The sequence below is a fragment of the Ictidomys tridecemlineatus genome, chromosome 12 (genome assembly GCF_052094955.1).
Source record: "Ictidomys tridecemlineatus isolate mIctTri1 chromosome 12, mIctTri1.hap1, whole genome shotgun sequence".
In the NCBI taxonomy this organism is placed as follows: domain Eukaryota; kingdom Metazoa; phylum Chordata; class Mammalia; order Rodentia; family Sciuridae; genus Ictidomys; species Ictidomys tridecemlineatus.
The window spans coordinates 83,764,810-83,781,294 of record NC_135488.1 but is presented as its reverse complement, the minus strand read 5'-3'; the positions used below and the strand labels follow the sequence as shown (position 1 = coordinate 83,781,294).

General features: G+C 44.3%; 2 long non-coding RNA genes across 2 annotated transcripts in view; both read left to right on the top strand.

Annotated features, from left to right (window-relative positions):
• LOC120884891 (uncharacterized) overlaps window positions 1-16,485 on the top strand; it is a 77,726-nt gene that overhangs the window by 34,219 nt on the left and 27,022 nt on the right. The window lies entirely within an intron of this gene.
• On the top strand, window positions 2,473-4,177 carry LOC144369381 (uncharacterized). Its single transcript, XR_013428992.1, has 2 exons — window positions 2,473-3,121; window positions 3,525-4,177. It is a non-coding gene; the product is annotated as an uncharacterized LOC144369381 (long non-coding RNA).

Sequence of the window (16,485 nt, the reverse complement as noted above, 5' to 3'; positions counted from 1 at the left end):
GCCCTAGCCATAGCCTAGTGACTGTGGGAAAAATCAAAATCTCCTCACTTCAGCTCTCCCATCTGGCTTATTGATTGACCTAAGACCTTACAGGCTGGTTAGAAAACCAGAAATGAGGAGCTGAGGTTGTGGCTCAGGGCTAGAGTGCTTGTCTAGCACATGTGAGGCACTGGGTTCAAACCTCAGCACCACATAAGAGTAAAATAAAGATTTTGTGTCCACCTACAACTAAGAAATAAAATTTTAAAAAATCATGGAAGGAAAGGACTTTAAAGTGAACATGCTGTTTTGATAGAATAATCAGAGTGAACCACAGGCTGTCTGGAGCCTGGCCCTCAGGGCAGGCTGATATCCTCCTCTGCTCCGCACATACCAGGTTTTCCTGCTCTTGCCACACCCACCTCATTTTCCCTGAGACCTTTTTCAACAGAGACTTGCACCTCTGAACAGGAACTGACAAAGAAGCAACTCATACAAGGTTTCCAGGCTCCTGGTACTATATTCACACATACCAGCCAGGCCCAGCTGTAGTGTGACCAATCCCATGAATCACTAGGCTAAAGCAGGACTCAACAAATATTTATCAAGCAAGTGAATGAATGAATGAGGGGATAGGTGAATGAGTGGCTTCAGAGAATGAGACTGCTTCCTAGTCTGGGTGCTCCCAGAGGAAGTCATCTGGGACTTTCCTAATGAGTACCCTATGAGGGAGCCACAGCTTCTACCTTTCTTCCTATCCCCTGTGTCCTTTCTCCTCAGCTTTATTATGGAGGCAATCAGATTTTTTTTGGGGGGGGGGGACCCTCTATGCTAAAGTTCCACAGGACAAATAGGATAACTAGTACAAAAGAGGGTCAAGAAGTATGCGCTGTGGGAGGTCAGAGCCAGAAAAACTCACTAGGGCTGAGAAGGTCAGGGGATGCTCCCAAGGAACCAAATAGGATTTGAAGCTGTCGTTGAGGGAAGAGTAAAGATTTAGAGGCACAGAGGCAAGGGAGAAGGTGTTCCTCATAGGCAAGAGTGGGTGCACAGCTCCCAGGAGGGGGCCAGTTCCAGCTCTGTTTGCTGGAGTAGATTTAGCGTAGTCGTAGAGCAGAGTCAAATAAGAGTGTGCCATGTATTGTAAAGTAGTGTAGGGGAGGAAAAATAATTTCCCCTCTACCTTTCTGAGCTCCCGCCCAGGAACTCCACAACAAAAGAAGGATTAACAAGAGAAAAACAGAAGTGCAGTTGGGGGTCAGGGGTAGGTTTGTTTTGCTTGTTTGTTTTTTGGCTTGTTGTTCTGTGATGCTAGAGACTTCCTTGCACATGCTAGGGAAGCACTCTGCCACTGAGCTCCATCCCCGCCCCAGAAGTTAATTAACATGTAAGTATGGGAAATACACAGGAAAAAAAAATTGAATAAATCTCAGAAATCTCTAGAATTCCCACTTAGCACCTTCAACAAAGAACAGCAGCACTTCAGAGAAGTGACAAGACAAAGGAAAAGGACCTTGAGTCTCCAGGGATGGCAGATTGTGGGAAGGCAAATAAATGGGAAAATAATGTTAGATAAAGGCTAGCTTGGGTTGGGGTTGTGGCTCAGAGGTAGAGCAGTCACCTAGCATGCATGAGGCACTGGGTTCGATCCTCAGCATCACATAAAAATAAAATAAAGATATTGTGTCCACCTATAACTAAAAAATAAATATTAAAAAAAAAAAGGCTAGGTTGTAAAGCTTGTTATGTAGATTCCTCTGGTGCCATCTCCAGGCTGTTAAGGGTCTAAAGTTATCTTTTGTGATCCATCTTTGTTCTTCCTGGTAGAGAGGGGAAGAGGGATACTCTTGTTAATTTATGTTCTGCTTTTAGGCAAATAAGGAAAATGCAGGGAGTTTTTGTATCTGCTCCTTTTCAATTCCCTTGAGCTCAAAAACTCCTTATGCCAAAGTGGCATGTTTTGGCCTGCTCTGCTCCCCACCAGTAAGATGGGGCAATTCCATGGGGTTTTTGTTTGTTTTTTGGCTTGTTGTTCTGTTTTGGTATTAAGGATGAATACAAGGGTGTTTTCCCATTGAGTCACATCCCCAGCCCTTTTATTTTTTATTTGAGATAGGGTCTTGCTAAGTTGCTTAGGGTCTCACTGAGTTGCTGAGGCTGGCCTCCAGTTTGTGATTCTCCTGCCTTAGCCTTATAAGTCACTGGAGTTGCAGGCCTGTGCCACCACACCCTATAGAGAGATTTGAATGTCAGGATAAGGGATTTGGACCAAGCACTGATGAGAGTATGTCTGGAGTGGCAGGAAACTAGAGGGTATGTTGAGAGAAGGAGTGGGAAGATGGCCTGGGGAAGAGAGCAGCAGGTAAGTAGCAAGGTGAGTGGGGCAATTGGAGGTATGGGTCTTAGGCAAACAAAACACTTTCCATACCACTCATTCATTCATATACCGATGGATTCCTATCCGTCCAGTCCCTGCCGAAGTAAAAAGCCTGATGCAGTCCCTCCTTCTCTGGAGGCCCTGGGCTCTACTTCTGGCCCCAGGACAAGTAAGTCCACCCACCTAGAGCTTGGGGCCGCTAGGAACTAGGGAGAGGGCTGGGGGTGAGATCAGCTCTGGTCTCTCACCTGAGGTTTTTCCTTCTTTATAAAACCACTAATCCTACATCTACACCCACCCTGACCACCCTCTCCCACCCGCCACAATTGGAAGGGAAGGAAGGGGTGATCTGCGGAGGGGGTGGCGCGTCCGGGGTGGCTTGAGAGCGGGGGACTAGATTGACCCTCTGATAGATACTGATGGGGCTGAGGCTGCGGTCTGGGAACAGGCAGATGGTGGCCAAGGAGCAGCCTCTAAAAGTCTTCCTGAGGTCGGGCTCAGCGGACTGCGTGATGCAGCGCTGGCTTGGAGACCCGGAGCCGGCGGCTCCTCTGCGCCCCCTGCCGCACGCCGGCTGCCACTGCACGCGGCGCCGCCCACCTGCGCTCCCCTCTCCACCTGCCTGCGGCCTCTGCGCACCTCCCCAAGAGATCGGAGGAGAGGTAGGAAATCAGGCGTTGCCGGAAATCCCCTTCCTGAGCGAGGGACTTCCCCAGTGCCTGAAATTCCACCATTGGAGATTCCATTCTCTGGAGGCGAGGAGAGGTGACGTCTTCCACTTTTTGTGTCGGTGTGTGCATGTGCGTGCGTGTGCATGTGTGTGTGTGTGTTTAACATTTTTTTTTTCACAGTACTGAGGATTGAGCCCAGGGCACTCTATTTCTGAGCTACATCCCAGTTCTATTTATTTATTTATTTATTTATTTATTTATTTATTTATTTATTTATTTATTTATTTATTATCTACTTATTTATTTAAGATAGCCTCTCATTATATTGCCCAGGATGGCCTTGAACTTGCCATCTTTCTGCCTCTGCCTCCTCGGTAGCTGAGATTACAGATCTTAATTGGTTTTTGGAAATCCGGGCTTCCAATCGGTTATTAGCCCTGAGGATTTCTTGGGAAAGGGAAGGAGCGGATAGTCAAAGCCAATCATTTCTTCCTCAGCCAGGCGTGTATGAGTGCTCATCTGCCGGGCCACACTGGAGATGACTCAGAACCAGCAGACACACTGTCCTGACGGCTGGAGTGGTGAAAGACTGGTTTCTACTATGGCGGTTTCTTTTTCAATAATCACTGGGTAATTGAGCCTCCCTCCTCTGGGAAAGTCTTTTTGGATGAACCTCTATTACAGTCCAAGTCAGTATCTCCAAGTTTAGCAAGGCAGCTTCTGTTTCCCACGAGGTTTGTGTGGTGTCTTCACATTCCCTGCCCCGGGGAGAAGGAGGAGAGGGGGAAAAAATTAATGGGAGCAGACTCTGTTTCCTGTCTAATCGAAGACAAGTTCACACTGTCCTCAAGGGCCACTTGAATTGGTCCTACATTACCAAGGACCTTTGTGAGCACTCAGGAAGTCTGACCCATGGAAGTCTGCTCTCCAAAGAATACCCAGGAGGTCACCTGAGATCGTGAATGCTCTAAAATTTTAAATTAGACTGTCTCCTCTCTTCAAACCCTGGCAATGGCTCCCCATCTTCCTTGGAGTAAAAGCCGAAGCTCCTCTTGGCCTGCAAGGCCCTAAGCATTCCTGCCCCTGCCACTCCTCTCTGGCCCTCCCTCCCTCCTAACGTTCCTTAAACACTAGACACACTTATATCTCACGACTTTCGTACTTGATGTTTTCTCTGCCTGGAATACTGTTTCCCCTCATGCCCACAAGACCCACTCCTTCATCTCCTTCAGGTCTTTATGTAAATGCCACCTTATCAGAGGCACTCCCCGACCATCCTGTATAAAATAATGCCCCCCACCATTCCCTGTGACCTTAGCCTTCTTGATTATTCTGGCACTTAGCACTATCTGACATATCATTATTATTAATTTTAAAGGAAAGAGAGAGAATGAATCTTTTTTGCAGATGGACACAACACAATGCCTCTATTTTTATGTGGTGCTGAGAATCAAACCCAGGTCCTTCCCATGCTAAGCGAGCGCTCTACTGCTGAGCCACAATCCCAGCCTTCTGACATATTATTTATTTCTACTTATTTATTTGCAGACTCTATAAGAACAGTGAACTTTTATCAGTTTTGTGCAATCCCCAGCACCTCGAAAACAGCCTGGCATATAGTCAGTGCTCAAGAAATTGGCGAAATGACTGAATGAATATGTCAGGCACTAAGCCACATCCCTGCTCAGGCCATGAATAAGCCTAGGCTTCTTGAAGAACAGACTGGCAGACAGGCAAATCCTCACAAACCAGTGATGGGTACTGTGTCTAAATACAGATCTGTATGAGGTACACCTGGAGGCTCAAGGCAGGAGGACCTCATTCACTCTGGAAATAAGGCGAAAGCCTGAATGTGAAGTCATGGGCGGAGAAGAACCAAAAAAAGACATTTCATAGAGAAAACAGCAGGAGCCAAGGTGGAACTATTTGACAGATTCAGGGAGTGGCCGGTGGGCTCAGGAAGCATGGCAGGGATGGTGGGGGATAAGTTAGGAAAGACAGGTTGGGGTCATATTATGAAGGGGCTTGTTAGAATGATGGCAGTTGGCTCTAAGTCTCAGATCTGTGTCAGGCCAGATTGGTAGGAGAGAAAAGGCAGATGCGTAAGTTCCACACAACAAAACACAATGGCATAACTAATACAAAAAAGGGTCAAGAAGTATACGCTGTCGGGGGTCAGAGTCAGGAAAACTCATTAGGGACTGAGAAGGTCAGGGGATGCTCCCCAAGGAACCAAATAGGAGTTGAAGAGTAGGAATGAAAGAGTAGCCCTCGTCCTCCTGCTGGGAAAGGCCTGGGAAAATTGTGTGCTGTCCCCAGATGGCCAGTCTGGGGCTGAGCACCTGTGGTAGCAGCCTGGTGGCCTGGCTTGCTTTCCTGGGTAAGGATCCTTCCCAGCTCCAGTGGGGCTGAGAGGCCTGGGTTACATCTCCACTGCCTTGATCACGAAGAATCCAAGTTTCAAAATGTCCTTATTTTGCAATCTGACTCAAAAGGGTGGAGAGTGGAAAAATTATAGACAGCAGCCACCAAGGGACCTTGTCTTAATATAACTGGTGACCTGGGAAACGACAGAGGCAGAAAATAATTTCCTTCTCAGATTGAGGGAACGAGAGGTCTTGGAGCAGCTGAGTCAAAATAAAGACTTCCTTCAAGGGGAGGAGAGTATGTGTGCATTTATAGGCCAGAAGATTCTTTTCGGTGCTTCCTCCCTTGTTATTTTGTCCTCACCCCCAACCCCACCCCTGCACCCACCTCTGTCCTTCATCCTTCTCTCCTTTCCCACTTCTTCCACCCACCCATTCCCTTGCTCTCCTCCTCCCTCCCTTGCTCTATTTCTTCAGCTTAAGTTCCAGACAGATACTTAAAACTGTCAAAGACTTATAAAAGGGAAAAGCATAACTCTTATGCAAATATAAAAATGAACACATGTCAGTGATTTAACTCATTAATTAATGAGGGATCCAGGAAAATATTGCGACCAGTTTACAGAATCCAGACACCCTAATGTAATTTTAACCTGTCTTCCCCACACCCCTTTTGCTGGGGATGGAATTTGGGGTCGCATGCATGCTGGGCAAGTGCTCTCCCACTGAGCTATATTCCTAGCCCTATTTTATTTTTATTTATGTATTTATTTATTCATTTCTCTATGTATTTATTTTGCAACGCTAGGGATTGGTCCATGGGTGCTCTACCGCTGGCCTATACTCACAGCTCTTTTTATTTTTTATTTTGAGACAGGGTCTCACTAAGTTGCCCAATCTAGCTTCAAAGTGGACAGTCCTCTTGCCTCAGCCACCTGTGTAGCTGGGATTATAGGTGTGCTCCACAGCCCCCAACCTTTGTTTTTATTTGATAGAAGCCATCCTAAAGGATGAGACGTGATATCTCATTATAATTTTTATTTGCATTCTCTTAATGTTGAGTATCTTTTTGTGTGCTTGCTGGCTATTTGTATATCTTCTTTGGAGAAGTGTTGAATTAGTTCCTTTGTGCTATAAATTAGCTCATTGTGCTATAATCTGGATTTTTTTTTTTCTCTTTTGGTACTGGGGATTAAACTCAGGGGTCCTCAACCACTGAGCAAAATTCCCAGTCCTGTTTTGTATTTTATTTAGAGACAGGGTCTCACTGAGTTGCTTAGCTCCTTGCTATTTGCTAAAGCTGGCTTTGAACTCTTGAGCCTCCTGCCTCAGCCTCCCAAGCTGCTGGGGTTACACCTGACCATATTTTGGATCTTAAATGCTAGCCTGTGGCACTGATGGAAGGTAGTGATACTTTTGGAGGTGGGGCCTAGTGGAAGAAAGTAAGGACACTGGTAGCATGCTCCTGAAGGACATATGGATGCTGGCCCCTTTTATTTCTCTTTGCTTCTTAGCTGCTATGAGGTAAACAGGCCTCCTCTGCCATGTGTTCCTCCTATGAGGTGCTGTGCTCCCACAGAGCCAAGTGACCATGGAGTAAAACCTCTGAAACCATGAATCAAAATAAATCTTTCCTCCTATTAAGTTGATTATCTCAGGTATTTTGTCACAGTGATAGCTGACTAACATTGGGTGTTTGTTTTTTTTGAGTTTTAGGGGTTCTGTATATATTTTGCATATTCATCCCTAATCAGACATATGATTTACAAATTTTTTCCTCCCACTCTGTGGGTTGCCTTTTATTCTGTTGATAGTTTCAAACCTTTGACCCACAAAAGTTTTTTAATTTTGATGAAGTCCAATTTGTCTATTTTTTGTTTGTTGCCTGTCTCTTTGGTGTCATATCCAAATAGTCATTGCCAAATTCAATGCCATTAAGATTTTACTTATATTTGTTTTTCTTTTTTCTACCAATACTGACTTTCACAATTTCCCATCCTACATCTATTTCCCAGACTGCCCAACTGACACACTCTGCTGTGATTAATTGTATATGATTAAGTCTCACTATACATTCTGCTATGATGAGTAAGTCTAACTTAAACCCTATAAAAATCAGACCCCAGCCGGGCATGGTGGCGCACACCTATAATTCCTGAGGCTGAGGCAGGAGGATCGTGAGTTCAAAGCCAGCCTCAGCAAAAAGTAAGGCACTAAGCAACTCAGTGAGACCCTGTCTCTAAATAAAACACAAAATAGGGCTGGGGTGTAGCTCAGGGGTTGAGTGCTCCTGTGTTCAATTCCCAGCACCCCTGTCCCCCGCAAAAAAAAATCAGACCCCTATAGTAACCAGTTGCCATTTTTCTTCCTGAAAATGTGCCCCTCCAGTGCTGGTCCATCGAGGTCTTTCCCTGTTTCATTTACTTTTGGTTTCAGAACTTAGGGATTCTCCACCACTGAGCTACATCCCCAGCCCTTTTTATTTTATTTTGAGACAGTACCTCACTAAATTTTTGAAGCTGGCCTCAGACTTGTGATCCTCTTGTCAAAGTCTCCCAGATACCTTAGATTACAGGTGTGCACCACCATGCCTGGTTCCTTGCATTTTCTTCTCAGAAGTTTATAATTTTATCCCTCACATTTTTTTACATTGGGTCCACTTTGAGTTCATTTTTGTATGTAGTATTAGGTTAATGGTCCAATTTCATTCTTCTTCATGTGGACAGCCAATTTTCCCAGCATCATTTGATCCCAGCATCTAAAGTCCAAGTACATAATTTTGTTCATTTTGAATAAATAACAATTAATGACAGTAGTTTCAACACGGTTTTTGTTTTGTTTTGTTTTGTTGGTACTAGGGACCAAACCCAGGGGTATTTTACCACTGAGCTACATCTCCAGCCCTTTTTATTTTTTTAATTTTCAGACACGGTCATGATAAATTGCCCCAGGCTGGCCCATTGAACTTGTGATACTCCTGCCTAAGCCTCTCAAATTGCTGAGATTACAGGCGTGTGCCACTGCACCCAGCAAAGAATGTTAGCTATTACTTTTACTTTTGCAACTCTCTGATCTGACACATAGATGTGTTCTTATGCCTGGGAAGAACACGTGTCATGATTAATGGACCACGGAGGTGAAAATTGCCCCCAAATACATTCAACAGCAGTGTCTCAAGTACACCATTAGTGTGCCACGTCTCTGCCTTAAGCATTTGTTTCTTCAGATCCTATTTTAAATCTAAGGGATGTAGAGGGGAATAGGCAGCCCGAAGGAGCACCACACCAGCCCCGTCAGCCTCATCGTAGCTAAGTCTGGCTGATGCTTTCCTGCCTGGCTGCCGGCTGGCATCTAGGTTACATGGGGGTGAGGCTCAGGAGTGAAGGGTCATATGGAAGCCCAGGTCATGCAGGCTGATTGTGGCACCGGAGAGGATGAAAGTGCAGGAAGAGGACTGGCAGGTCTCCTGGGCGGAGGTGCACTGGTAAGGGCCATTTAGGGGTGGTGGGGGGGTGTGTGTTCCTCCTCCTTGCCCCTCCCAGTCTTATCTGGACACATGGGCAGGCATAGCCCAGTTAATTGCAAGGAGGCCTGGGATCTAGAACCAGAACTACCTATCAGGTATATTGAAGTGCTACAGATCTAAACAGAGTGCCAGAAGGTGTGGCCAGGTTCAGGAAGGGTCTACAATGTGGCTCAGAGACCTGGGGTCACTTGGAAGTCTGCAGAGGTAGTAGAGCCTCAGCACAGAGCCCTTCCTGGGAAGACTGTCCAGACCCCTGTTCTGGGAGCTGGGTGGCAGTAGGCCCCCACTGCCAGGGAAAGGAGTGGAGCTAGGGCCTCACGTGAGAAACCAGGCCACAGAGCCAATCTGGAAGTAGAAAAGGGAGTCCAACTGTTGGGCATGATAGTTGGAATATTTAATCACCAGTCTGATCAGACATTACCAATGAAAGCCAACTGAGCCTTAGAATTGGGACAGGGCTAGGTGCAGCGGCACATATCTAATCCCAGCAAGTCAGGAGGTTCAGGCAAAAGGACTAATCTCAAGACCAATCTCAGCAACTTAGGAAGACCCTATCTCTAAGAAAAAATAAATAAAAAGAGCTGGGGATGTAACTCAATGGTGGACCACCCTGGCGGGATTCAATCCCCAGCACTGAAAAGCAGGGGAGAAAGAACAGAAAAAACTCAGGGTGCTCAAGAACAAACTAAGCCAGGGAGCAACCATTTGCTTTCTTGTCATAGGCAGGTCCTGGGGTGTGGCAGAGGGACCAAGGAGTATGGGTTGACATAGGGCACTCTAAGCTGTTTATCCAGTGATATGACATTTCAGTGCAGTCAACACTGTATTTCTTTAGGTTCCACATCCACAGATCCAACCAGCCATGGATAAAAAGTATTCAAGGAAATAAATTGTGCCTGTATTAAGCAGGTACAGATTTCATTTTTGACATTTTTGTCCTGATTTTTGCATTATAATGGCTATTTACATTACATTTACATTGTATTAGGTGCCCTAAGTAAACCTAGAGAGACTTAAGGTATACAGAGGATATATGTAAGTTATATGCAAATTCTACTCTACTCTATTTTTTTGTTATTTTGTAAAAATACTTTTTAGTAGTCAGTGGATCTTTTATTTATTTATATGTGGTGCTGAGGATCCAACCCAGGGCCTCACACCTGCCAGGCAAGCGCTCAACCACTGAGCCATGATTCTAGTCCTCTACACTGTTTTATATGAGGGACTTGAGCATCTGTGGATTTGGGTATCTGAGGGAGGGTCCTAGAACCAATCTCGTGTGGGAAAAAAAAATCATAGAATGACTGTTTTATAGTAACTGGTACAACTAAAGTCATTCATTAGTGTCTGAGGCTTAGCCCCTGGTCTGTAGGACAAGTGGGTCCTGCCTTCCCTAAAGACTAGGGCCATCGGGATGGACTGAGTCAGAGCTGAGCCTGACCAGGGGACAATGGGCTTCTCATACACAACAGATGCACGTGCACCCCACATTCCCTGGAAACTTTAGGGGTCCTGAGAGGGATCTTTAGGATTTCTGTATCTGATTGGGATACAGGGGCTTCTCTATCGCTGGAGAGGTGCTGAATGGCTGCCTGCCTGAGGCACAAACACCTCCTGGGGACAAAATGCTAGAGGTATGTGAACCAGAGGGAACCAAAAGTGAAATTCTAAGGTCTGGTCAGCCTGGAGGGGCAGTTCCTAGGAAGAAGAGAGAACAAATAAGAATTGTGGGACAGGGCTAGTGCTGGGGGACAGGCACCAGAGCCTGGGGACTCTCCAGTGGTGTGTGGAGCAAAACCTATGGGTGACCTCTTGCCAGTGTTGCCAGACCCCTGAGAAAAGCTAGAGAGGGGCTGCAATCCACTTGGCCCTGTAGAGTCCATTCTGGATCAAGTCAAAGACACAGTGGTGCACGCCTATGACTCTAGCAACTTTGGAGACTGAGGCAGGAGGATCACAAGTTTGAGGCCAGTCTCAGCAACTTAGTGGCTTGGTGAAACACTGCCTCAAGACAAAAACTAGACAGGACTGGAGATGTAGCTCAGTGGTAAAGTGCCCTTGGGTTCAACCTCCAATACCAAAAAAAAAAAAAAAAGAGGCCAGTCCATTCTGCCATGGTTGAGCAAACTCAAGTCCTCCCCCACTGAAAACATAAATGACTACAAACATGATTATAGATAGCAAATTCCTGATGGACAATGAAGTGATAGGAATGACTTTAAGAAAACTTGTATCCAAGGGGGCTTTGTGGAGAGGGACTTCATGGAACTCAGGAGCTATTTACAGGCTGTGTAACCTCATGTGCGGCACTACTTGTCTCCGGGACACATTTCCTCCACCTGTGAATTAAGGCCTTGAAAGGACCTCAAGGGTAGGGTGTCTGTTCCTCATCAGAAGAGGCAGCCTGAGTAAGTCAAGGACCCATTAGGCAGGGGTGGCTCAGGGCACATCATGGTGGGATTTAGCTTCAGTATCTGAGAAGACTGGCCAACTCTCCCCACTATTAAAAACACCAAGAGTGGAACATGCAGTGGGAGGTGGGGGGTTTTTAGAATGTCAGTCTGCCCCCAAAGATGCTCTGGTCCCAAACATGTACCAAATCCGGAAGCCAAAGGCAAAAGTATTATGAAACTAAAAAAAAAAAAAAACATCAAGCTGGGTGCAGTGGCACTCACCTGTAATTGGGAGGTTGAGGCAGGAGGATCACAAGTTCAAAGAAGCCTCAGCAACTTAGCGAGGCCCTCAGCAACTTAGCAAGATCCTGTCTCTAAATAAAATATAAAAAGGGCTGGGGATGTAGCTCAGTAGGTAAGTGCCCATGAGTTCAATCCCCAGTACCAAATTAAGAAGAAGGAGAAAAAAGGAGGGGGGAAGGAAGGAATTTCAAGTTCACATTCTTTTCCCCTAAGGAGGTTGACTCCAAATTGTGTAGACTTCAAACCTCACAAAACCTGGCTCTACCCCTGCCAGATGCCTGTGATTTGGAGCCATTATTATGGCAGCTGGAAGACACAGATGACACCCTTTTACATCAGAGGAGCAAGACTCAGCCAGAGACGGGCAGGCCAGCTGTGCCATGGAGGCTTGATGGCTTGACAGGTGTTTATTCTTATCTGATAAAAACAATAATTCCATCCACACCTATCCCACTTTCACCTTCCACGTCCCAGCCAATCCTCGCCACAACCCTGTGAAAAGGACAGGTCTTACCACTTCCAACTTAGGATGAAACTGAGACTCAGAGGAGCTGAGAGGCCTGGGCAGGTTTGCAAGGCCACCTGGAGCAGAAGCAGGACTCAAACCCAGGACTTGCTTATGACCAGCCCAGGGCTTTTCATTTTCCTGATTCAGAGCCAAACACAGTCATGCCAAAGTGTAGTGTAAAGAGAGTCACCCCTCTATCGATGGAGAGGTGCTGAGTGGCTGCCTGCCTGAGGCACAAACACCTCCTGGGGACAAAGGAAGCACATGGGGACATAAAGCACAGAATGTAAACTGGAATCATAGGGTCAGGAAAGCCCAAGAACAGTCAGGCACCGTGGTGCACGCCTATAATCCCAGAGACGGGAGGCTGAGGCAGGAGGATTGCAAGTTCAAAGTCAGTCTCAGCAACTTAGTCCTGCAAGTTCAAAGTCAGCCTCAGCAATTTAGGGAGACCCTGTCTCAAAATAAAAAAATAAAAAGGGTGAAGGACATAGCTCAGTGGTTAAGTGTCCCTGGACTCAATCCCTAGTAACACACATATAAAAAGAAAAGTCCAATAAATTTGGGAGGGAAGGGCTTTTTACCATCTTTCCCTTTTGTCTTCCTGAACTTTGCATTCCTACTCACAACAAGTCATTTGAATCAGATCTATTTATGGTGAACATAAATACAAATGCTCAAGCACAGTGGTAATAATCTCTCTATCAGGTCCAGACTGGAAACAACGGAAGTTTTAAGGCCTCAACACACACACACACACACACACACACACACACACACACACACACACACAATCACACACACATATTCACAAGGCCACATAAACCAACATGTACACACAAGCAACACGTCTCCCTGTGACACTTCCAATCTCTCAAAGTCACAACTACTTGAAAGAGGAAAATTCAGCCCCTGCCCCAAATCTGAGCCAGCTCTTTAGTGTTGGTGTTGCCTAGTGAGACAACCCCACCCGGGGAAGCTCAGGACCAAACCTAACAACCACAACAACCAAGAAGGAAAACAGCTGCAGGGCTCCTGGCCCAGATGCTTTCAGATGCTTTGTCCTAATGAGGTCACAGGGGACCCCAGCACCAGTCAGGACCTGGTCTCACTGGAGAAATTACACATGTGGGTCCTCCAGGGCAGGATTCCAAACTAGGGAGACCACTGTTGCTCTTCAGAGGAAACAGGGCTGGATTTTGAGACCTTACCTCAAAAAGTGTCTATAGTCTCAATCCAGATCTCCCCAGGGGACTGAGATTCACTGGAGGGCATCTTTGAATAGTCCTATTACTTTCTGGCTTTAGCAGAACCCGCCCGGTCTTCATTCTCCTGTAATATGAAAAAATGGGTCCTCCTCCACCCACTTCCTGAATGATAGACTTTGATCATGTCCTTCACCCTTTTTTTCTTTTCTCACTTTTTTTTTGGGGGGGGAGGGTGTGTGGTACTTGGGATTGAAGGGTTTTATACATGCCAGGAAAGTGCTCTCACATTGAGCTACCACCCCAGCCCATTTTAATTTTTAAATTTTAATATGTGGTCTTCCTAAATTACCCAGGGTAGGCTCAAACCTGTGCTCCTCCTGCCTCATTCTCCTGAGGCACTGGGATAATAGGCATATACCCCCAAGCCAGACTGACTTTTGTTTGATTGACAACTCTTGCCCTGTGGTGAGCTGGATAAACACAGGAGTTCTCATTATTGGTTGAGCAATAAAAACATGGATATTAACAGACATTGCTAATTATTTCTAGGATCTTTCTTTTTATAAAGCATAGGAGTAGATTTCTGAGGTAACCAAATAGCACCCAGTATGCACCAAATAAGGTCTTTTGTGTAAAAAAAAAATAAAATAAATGCCCTGCCAGCTTTCTCCTGACTTTGAGAAGAAGGAAATATTGGAGAGTCATCAGAGGAGATTAAGTGCTTCTTTCAGAAAGGAGCACAGATGCTTGAAAACAAGGGAGAAGCCAGGTATGGTGGTGCACACCTGTAATTCCAGCAACTCAGGAGGCTGATGCAGGAGGATTGCAAATTCAAAGCCAGCCTCAGCAATTTAGCGGTGCCCTAAAGAACTCAGGAGAGACCATTTCTCTAAGTAAAAATATTTTAAAAAAGGGCTAGGGATGTGACTCAGTGATTAAGCACCCCTGGGTTCAGTGCCTGGTACCAAAAAAAAAAAAAAAAAAAAAAAGGCAGAGCTGGAACTTGGCTAGCTGACTAACAAGTGTTAACATGTTAACAGTGCAGTGTTTTTATATAAATCCAACCAAAAACATATTTTATATGACATCATCATTATAGTGTAATACAGCACTTTCAGATGTGAGGAAGTTTGGATGTTTGCTTAAAAAGCAAAAATTAACAGACTCTCAAGAAGAGTATTCAGTTGACATAGCCATTTCTATTATCTGTGTAATCTTACACAGGAGATAAGTAACTTTTCATTACCCTGGTAAAAAGCAGATTAAAATGTCTAAGATCAATTTATATCCAGACCTCTTCCTTTCATTATGCAGAATTTATTTTGCTTATTCATTTTAACAATTATATGTTCTATATATTTAAACATATAATTATATACAAAGTGACAATATTAATTAAAATTTTTAATCTTAGCTTTAAAATATAGTTAACCCTACATTACAAAACAAAGTATATACCACAACCAGCTTACTTCTTTATTGGTGTTTAAAAAAGAAAAAAGCTGGGTACATGCCTGTAATCCAAGCTCCTCGGAGGCTGAGGCAGGAGAATCACAAATTCAAGGCCAACCTGGGCAACAGTAGCAAGACCCTGTCTCAACAACACCACTAGCAAGAAGGTCAAAATCGCTTGGTGACACAGTGCTTTTCTCTCTACCTCTCTGTGAATTTTAGACTTCTTAAAAATATGCAGATAACCAAAGATTTCTCATTAATTAACTCACTATTCTATCACATTCGCCTCAGTCTTAAAGTCACTTGAGGATCTTGAAAAATATGCTTAAGTTGCAATTGCAAATCAACAAAATCATTGCTGATATTAGAAGTTTGCCAGAGAGATGACAATTTGAAATTTTCCACAGGCATTGAGAGTAAGGTAACAAAATCCAAATGACTTGATACATTTATCTTAAATTCACAAGAAGCAATCCACTTCTTTTGCTTTTTAATCAATACTTTAGTTGTTATAATTCAATTTAGTTGCACACACATATTTACACTCCCACAATTTCAAATATTTTGTGGAACAATGGTCTAATCCATAAAACCAGTATAAAAAATTACAAAGTTCAAATTAGGATTTCCAAACAAAACAAAATAAGACCAAGTCTTACCTAATGAAATGTATATTTACTTTAGACTATATGTTGTAATAGAATCAAGAAAAAGACGTGTAAGTGTTTTTCTTGTTTGTTTTTTATGATACTGGGGATTCAACCAGGGCCTAGAGCATGCTAGACAAATTACAACTGAGTACATTCCGAGCCCCATATAACTGCTTTTAAACCCAAACTACCAAAACAGTATTGTCTATGTAAGGATTTATCTCTATTAGGAGTATTAGTGAATGTGGATTCAGATATAATTCCTGTTAACTTATTAAATAGAAAACATTTCATTTGCTAGGCACAGTGGTGTCACTTGCCTATAAATCTAGTTACTTGGGAGGCTGAGGCAGGAGGATCACTTGAGCCCAGAAATTTAAAGCGAGCCTAGGCAACATAGTGAGACCCCTATCTCAAAACTAAACGCCAAACCAAACCCAAACAAACAAACAAACAAAAACAACTTCAGAGAACTTCCCATACCACAAGTTTTTTTTTTTGTTTGTTTGTTTTTTTGTTTTGTTACCAGGGATGAAACCCAGTGGTCCTTAACCACTGAGCCATGTCCATTTTGAGACAAAGTCTTGCTAAGCTGCTTAGAGTCTCACTAATTTGCTGAGGCTGGCTTTGAACTCGTGATTCTCCTGCCTCAGTTTTCCGAGCAGCTGGGATTACAGGTATACATCACTATGCCCAGCTACATTTTTTTTTTTTTTAGTTGTAGTTGGACACAAATACCTTTATTTTGTTTATTTATTGTTATGTGCTGAAGATCAAACCCAGTGCTTCACACGTACTAGGCAAGTGCTCTACCGCTGAGCCACAACCCCAGTCCCTACATTTTTAATGCCTATATATTGAGTGTATATATATATATATATATATATATTTTTTTTTTTTTTTTTTTTTTAATTTTCTGTGTTGTGTGCAGGTTGGATACTGGAGATTTAATCCAGGGATAGTATACCACTAAGCTCTACCCCAATCCCTTTTTAGTTTGAGACAGGGTCTCCCCAAGTGGCTGAGGCTAGCCGCCATTTGCCATGCTT